Raw genomic sequence first — 7,969 nt, 5'->3', positions numbered from 1 at the left:
GCTTACAAGAAGCGGATCCGAGAAGATGTGGGTCCCGGTTCTAGTCCAACCCGCAATACCTGCCACTGCCACATTCGAGCTGAAGGGACACATATTGACCGCACTGAAGGACATCCCATTTTTCGGGAAAGATCATGAGGATGCTTTTAAGCATCTAGATGACATCAACGACATTGCGGATTACTTCAATGTCCCAAATGTCAACAGAAACACAGTCTTGCTTAGGATGCTTCCCATCACTTTCAAAGGAGATGCTAAGGAGTGGTTGAAAGCACTTCCACCGGGTATAATCACCACTTGGGTTCAAATGCGTGAGCAATTCCTGGACCAGTTTTGCCCGCCATCCAAGATAGCGAAACTCAAGAAGGCGATAGCCAACTTTGAGCAACAGCCGGGGGAGTCACTATACGAAGCATGGGAGCGGTACAAGGGTTTGCTCAGAAATTGCCCTCAACATGACCTAAATGTGCAGCAAGAGATGTCAATCTTTTATGATGGGGTCAATGTGATGACAAGACAACTCCTTGATTCTCAAGGACCGTTGACAAAGAAAAATCCAAGGGAGGTCAAGGAACTAATTGAAGAATTCGCGGAACACTCTCGCGAATACCACAACCCAAGGCAAGATGGAATCAAAGGCAGTGGAGGGGCCCAAACTGAAGAAATTGCAGCTGTCATGGTCATGCTGAATAACATGGATCGCAGGATAACACAAATGGACCAGTCGATACATGCCATAAGAGTAGGGTGCGAGAGATGCAGTGGTCCACACTTGACCAAGGACTGCAATGTAGATGAGTTTAGGAACAGAAAAGCTCAAGTGTGCTACTCTAGTGGGGATAAGTTTGATGAGGACTGGAGGAAACCGAAGAAGGAGTGGCTGCCATATGAAGAGTATAAGAAGCAAAAAGAAGAAAAATATAGGCAGACAGGTCGAGGCCTTTATCAAAAGGAGCAGCCACCGGCCGAGAAGAAACCCGACCTAGAGACCATTTTGATGAAGTTTATGGAGGCTTCGGAAAAGAGACACAGTGCCACTGATTCCGCCATTTTGGAACAACAAACTTTGATAAAGAACCAGCAAGCCTCCATCCATAACCTTGAAGTACAATTTGGTCAACTAGCCACTCTAGTTCATGAAAAATTGTCCCCGAAGAATCCCGAAGTAAAGACCCAATCTCACGTAATGGCCATCGATACTAAAGAAGATGCAATATCTGAGTTCCTGGAGGCATTGGAAGAAGAACCGCAGCAGCCCAAGAAATCAAGGATCGAAAGTGGAAAAATTGCTGAACCAGGCTCGCCACGACGTGGCACTCCTCTGGCCACGACGTGGCGCATGTCTGATCAAAGCCCCTTTGAGCCCGTTCCACCTTATCAGCCACCTTTGCCATTTCCCACTCGAGCTGCACTTAGTCTACTGGAGAAGGAGCATTTAGAGTATGTAAAGCATGTGAAAGGAATCCCAATTAATACCCCCTTTGTCGAGTCCTTATCCAAAGCTCCCAAGAACCATAAATTACTGCAAGACTTGATAGACACTCGAAGGCAATTAAAGAAGCAGTCTACAGTGATTCTAAGTGAACAAACTTCAAAAGCTGTGTTGGGAGAAACACCAGAAAAGATGGGGGATCCTGGACGCCTCACTCTTCCATGTGAGTTTGGGAATAAAATGAAGGTTAATGCTTTAGCCGATTCTGGGGCTAGCATTAATCTGATGCCTTTTTCATTTTATCAAAAATTGGAGATTCAGAAGATGAAGGTTACAAAAATGAAGATTCACATGGCGAATCGTTCGGTGACACAACCCCGTGGCATCGTGGAGGATATTTTGGTGAAAATTGGAAAATTTGTTTTTCCAATAGACTTTGTAATCTTAGACATGAAAGAAGATTCGGATGTTCCAATAATCCTTGGTCGGCCATTGCTTAACACTGCTGGAGCCCTTGTTGATATCCGCGAGTCTAAGCTCACTTTAAGGGTTGGAGATGAACAAGAAGTCTTTGGGATAAAAGATGACTTTTAAGAAGATAAAGAAGAGGTGTTCACAATTAATGAAGAGAATGAACTAAAAGAACTGGAAAAGCTTATGGAAGAAGAGATAAAGGCAGTTCATCAAGTCAAAAGGACAAAACCGAGGGCATCTGTTCCGTATTTGATTGAAGTCATAGCTTACAAGAGTCCGCCTTCTTTGGTAAGCGAAGAGGATGAGGAAATGACAAGTGATGAAGAGGAGGTCACTTCAAGAGTAACAAGGCCGGTGGTGAAAGAGGAGGAGAATGCTATGGAGTGCAAGGAACAAATGAAGGGAACAAAACGCAAGCTTGAAGAAGATGGAAAAGCTAAAAAGGAGAATTCAAAGAAGGCATATAAAAGACGAGTTCAAGCTTACAAGCGGCGGTTCAAGGAACAAAAGATCCTGGTAGTAGACTCTTCCGAAGATTCAACGTAGAAGGCACGGAGTCCAGCTCATGACTCCAGGAAAAAGAAGCGCTTCTCGGGAGGCAACCCGAGCTTGGTTTGCATCTCCTTTTCTTTTTAATTTTTTTTTGCTTTTAATTAGGAAAGACATCAATTCATCATCTAAAAAATGATAATTGGTAAAGGATTAGCTGTGGGGAACTTTAAATAATGAATGAAATGCAAAGTAATTAGTTAATATGTTAGACTTTATTAAAATTTTGCATTTGGCAGTTTCCATGACGTGGGCATAGCCAGCCACGTCGTGGGTTAAAATGGAAACACGGGACTATAAAGCGGATTTAAGGTCCACGACGTGGGCATAGCCAGCCACGTCGTGGCCTTTAAAAATCAGGGGGACCATTTCCTTAAAACCCTTTGACCAATAAGCCCCAATCATACTTAGAAGCTGCCGCATGAACGGGAACAGCATACCCCCACAACGAATTTCTTAATCTACTTCCAATTTCCTTGCAAGATCTTGCCAATTAATCTACTTGGTATGTGTTTTACTTATTATTTTGTAGTTAGTTCTTTCAATTTCAAGTTTTCATGGTTAGGGTTTGTATGATTCACGAAATTGGTTGAATCTAGTGGTTGATTTTAGGTTGAATATCCCTTAAATGTCCATAGGAACAAACCCCAAGCATTAATTTTAGTAGAAACAACATGCATATAGACCGATCAAGAAACTGTGACCGATCGCGGCCCACGACGTGGCGTAGCCTGGCCACGTCGTGACTTCTGTGAAACAAGTTTAAATTGTTTTAATATGTTGGTTGTTTTCTGCTTTGGTTTGCTTTTGTATGCAGAAATGGGACCACGACGAGCTGTTCCACAAGAGGAAAACCCGATAGATGTAGCAAGCATACATCCCTTATACTAGTTTCCTCAAAACATTCCCCGACCATTGCTAACTACTTACGAGAATCGGCTTGGATGGCTGTATAATAGGGAGTTTGCAATAGCCCCAATTATCGATTGGGGATGGCTTGGTGGAGTGGGAATGGTTGCAGAGTTGACACGCTATTGGTAGAAAACATACGAAGGGGACCAATTTTCGTTCACTTGTCACGGGTGGAGGAATTTGTTTGCCATCCAAGAACCTGTATACCGGGAATTATCGGTAGAGCTTTTCTCTACTGTATGCTTCGAGGAACGCACCCTTGATTTCACCTACAACCGGGCACTTGTGTTTCGTTTGGGTGGTGTATATCGAGAGTGTAGTCTTCGGGAATTTGCTTGGCGTATGGGGCTCTATACAGAAGTGGAGACACAATCTCCGTTTTTCATTCCGTTCTTGCTTGGATGTGTTCGAGATTTTGCTCCCGATACTATGGATGTACAGTTCTGGCGGAGCATTTCTAGCCATGAGTACAACACTCGTGACTTGAGTGAGTCACAAATTCGGAATCCGGTTTTCCGATTTTTACACCGCCTTATCACTTTTTCAATAAATCACAAGCATCATGGTGATAAGGTCCCCATTCAGAATCTGTTTTATTTATTTACTCTTATTACCCCGGGAGTTTGTTGTGATTTACCTTATATGTTGGCGAGATTCATGGGGAAGAAAGCTGCCAATTCTAGGCCCGGGAGCCCGATTACAGGGGGGCATTTGGTTACTCGTCTGGCTAGGTCATATCATATTTTGACCCATGACTTTGTGAGGAATCTTACTCGATTCCCGGACACAGACTTGACCATTCAAGTCTTGGGTGTTATGCGAGCGGTGGTGAATATCGGGGGTCGTTATGTTATACCGCCGATAGATGACGAGCAAGAGGAGGTGCAGCCATGACAGCAACCACCAGCTAGACCGCGGCGTCGGAATGTGCGGGCTAGAGGTGAAGTCAAGAGAGAGCATGTTGCTTCGCAGAATGTGCATGGAGTGCCTACTGACCCTTTTCAGAGTCGGGTGGGAACGTATTTGGATAATCTACGGGGGCATGCCATTTACCATACCCAGCTTACGGAGGGTATTTATTCACATCTGGGTGTGACCCGGCCACCTTCTATGCCACCACAGTATCCCTATTTTCCGACATGGGAGGAGCTATGGCGTCCGCAGAATGACGGGGCAGGGCCAAGTGGAGCACAAGATCAAGATGATGATTGATTTGATTTCTTTTCATTTTATTTTGTTAGTTTGTTTTTATGTTTGAATTTGGTGTGTAATGCAAACCATTCTTAAACTATGATGTTACTTTTTTTTTCTTTCTTTTGGGTTTTTCCATTTTTCAGATTAGCATTGGAATTCTAAGGAGCATAAAAGGTTAACTTTCGAGTCGTGTTTGTCTAGTCAAGGAAGCTTAGAGTCGTGAGTTGGAACCCACAATTCAAGATAAGTGTGGGGTATATTAGAAGAGAGGTTACAGTTGGGAAATATATTTGCATAGAAGCGTCTTAAACCATTTAGCCATTGGTCAAGTTGTTAGAGTACATGAAGGAAATAAGGCAATTTTTTGCTGATGACCAGTTTCCATGACGTGGAGTCCTTACGCCACGTCGTGGCGCACTTGCAATTTGAAAAAATTCAGCATTTTGGTGTTCGCGCTTTGATCCCATATCACGACGTGGCCAGTTACCTGCCACGACGTGTCCCAGTTTATCATTGCCCACATTTTTACTTACAAACACCCACTTTGAAGAATTGAAGTTCCGAGTCATGTTTACGTATTCACCCAGTTCTACACCGATTTTCTATTTTTGGAGGTCCAGATTTCGGAGGCACGTTTTCCACACTTTTGGAGATGCTCACGCCACTATCCCAGGGGAGTCTGTTCCTTTTTTTTCTCCCTTTTCTTTAATTTGATTTATTTTTATGAATACAATGAGGGCATTGTATGAAATAAGTGTGAGGTAGGGGTAGAGAAAGTAAAAATTTGCTAGATAATCATAGAATTTGATAGTAAAAAATTGAAAATTTTGAATTTTTAATAATTAAATCTAGTAATAATAATTTGAGCTATATTTGCTAGTATTATGTGGAATGATTCGATGAAAGTTCAAATGTTTAGTTGAGCCAATATACGTTATAGTGCATTTGTGGCCTCCCTTATTTTAGTGAAATCATGGAGCAAAAACACAACCCCGCTTGGTTTGAGGGATGCAATATGTTTAGCAGCCTAAACCTGAAATGTATCCAGGAAAATTATTACCATTAACCAATAAAGGTTAAGGTTGAGTGCCTCTGCTTAAGCATGTAGGTTTTGAGTGAAAAAAAAGTGAGGTACATGTATAAAAAAAGAAGAAAAGAGAGAATTACGAGAAAAGTGTGAAGAATTTTGGAGCAAATAAAGTGAAGATCAAAAGATCAAAATTCCAAGAAATTCAAAAGTTGAAGATACCATAAATCAAATCAAATAAGGTGGTGAATTCAAAGAAATCAAAGATCAAATATCAAAGAAGTGAAGAATTCCGAAAGAGCTCCATAGTGGTATCAATGATTGTAATTCTAGATTATGTATGCTTAGGTTGCTCAACTAAAAATACCTTGAGGATAAGGAGGTTTTCTGAGGATGGATTCGGAGGGTTGCATAAAATGAGCATTGTTCGGAAAAAATGGGCGAGTGTTTATGAAGATTATGAGTATTTAAAGTTTGGGGGGTACTTTAGAAAAAAATTTAGACACAAAAGCATGCGTTGAGGTCTTGGCATAATGGCTGAACTAGAGTCGGATTGTTCTGTGTGGTGTTAGTACTTAAGAATTAAGTTTAAATTTGCTTGAGGGCAAGCAAAGCCTAAGTGTGGGGTATTTTGATATTGCCATATTTATACTTATTTTTAGGCAATATTTAAGTACATTTTTATTAATAAATTGATAATATGTTTAGAATAATGATACTTATGACGTTAAATTCTTATTTTCAGTCAATATAAAGGATTTTCGAAGAGAGGGACCAAAAGTGCCAAAATATGGAACATGGGAGGCTTGAAAGACAAGAAAATAATAAATTCACGATAAACACTCAATTCATGACGTGGCGATGAAGCCCACGACGTGGCACGGGTGTTCCAGAAGATAGACATCGCGACGCGGAGGATTTCCTTGAAGGATACGGATTGCTTGAAGCCCACGACGTGGCGCGGGTTTTGAGGATTATATAAGTCCTCCTGATTATTACGAAAAGGAGAAGCTTTTGGCAGAAGAAAAGAGTTCCAGGAGACGATTAAGAGCGAAAGAAAGGTTCTGGAAGAGGATTTTTCACACCAAAAGGAGTAAAAGTTTATATTTTAGTTAAATAAGAACATGTCTTTCATTATTTTTAGCTGTGTTGGTTTAGTTGCTATGATGAGCAGCTGAATCTAGCTACTCTTGTTTAGCTAGATGAAGCTTTAAACTTATGAATAGTTATATGTTTATGGATTAAGTTTAGTTGGTAAAAATTGCTTGTGTTTGATTTGTATAACCTAGCATGCTATTATTTGTTTGTCTAATTGCTTGACTGCATGTTCTGTGTAGCTTAGTGACCATTAAACTGCATGAACCTGTTTACCTAATGATTTAGTGAACATTGAATTGTTAGAGCTAGGATTGACCAATCTTAGTTAGTAATTAGAATAAATAAAGCTTAGCTGTGTTAGAGAACGTGTATTGTGATCATAATTGCGTTTATACAACAAATCTTACATAGCATATTTACATTCATAATTAGTTATGTGTTTAATTATGTGTGAACATACATGGCTCGACATGAATTAGTTAATTATTGGTAAGTTAGAACTAAATTACTAATACAACTAAAAAACCAACTTAATAATCCGTAATCATTAGCTAGCCATAAGGGAGAAGTGGATTCAAACTAAACAAGAGTGTGTTTTTATTTATTGAGTTTGATTTAAGTTCATCTGATCTTGTAAAACCAGATAAAACCCTTTTTAAATTTGTCAATAAATTAGGTTAATTTAATAGTAAGTAAATTAATTAGAACATCGTTCCATGTGATCGACACCCGACTTACCTAAGCTATACTATAATCTGACTAGGTACACTGCCTATAAGTGCATAGTTAGTTAACTTTGTTAGGTTATAAATATTAAAATTAGTGGGTACTTTTGTGCACATCAGGGATGTAAAATCCAAAATCTTTTCTATCTCTCTCATTTTATCTTGTTTTTGAAGATCAAGAGTGCAAGTTACTTGCATTTTTACTCTCTTGATTTTCATACTTTGGTTATGAACTTTAAGCTTTAGAGGTTTAAGACTTTTACAAGAATAGCATCATAAATCAAGTTGAGTTTTTGTTGGTGTCTCAAAGGTTCGACATTCTTCATCAACTTCCAAGCCTCCCTTAGAGGATCCAAAGTCTACAAAGGTTGTGAAACTCTTCTTCTTCTTTGGTGTTTGTTTTATTTTCAAACTTTGCAAGAGGATTTGTGGTTGGTTATAAACTTGTTTTTTGTGGTTCATAATCAAAGTCTTCGTTTGCTAAATTTTATGTTTTTGAAATTAATTTTTGAATAAAAACCCAACAATTGGTATCAGAGCCATCACTGCAAGTTTTGT

The 7,969-nt window shown here is 39.9% G+C and overlaps 1 non-coding gene across 1 annotated transcript; it reads right to left on the bottom strand.

Annotated features, from left to right (window-relative positions):
* Nucleotides 1-355: 355 nt before the first annotated feature.
* On the bottom strand, nt 356-462 carry LOC145103394 (small nucleolar RNA R71). Its single transcript, XR_013706488.1, has one exon. It is a non-coding gene; the product is annotated as a small nucleolar RNA R71 (small nucleolar RNA).
* Nucleotides 463-7,969: the final 7,507 nt, after the last annotated feature.

This window comes from Lactuca serriola, chromosome 4 (genome assembly GCF_051521515.1).
Source record: "Lactuca serriola cultivar US96UC23 chromosome 4, Lser_US96UC23_V15, whole genome shotgun sequence".
In the NCBI taxonomy this organism is placed as follows: domain Eukaryota; kingdom Viridiplantae; phylum Streptophyta; class Magnoliopsida; order Asterales; family Asteraceae; genus Lactuca; species Lactuca serriola.
Note: the sequence above shows the minus strand (reverse complement) of the source record. Positions and strands in the feature narration are given on the sequence as shown.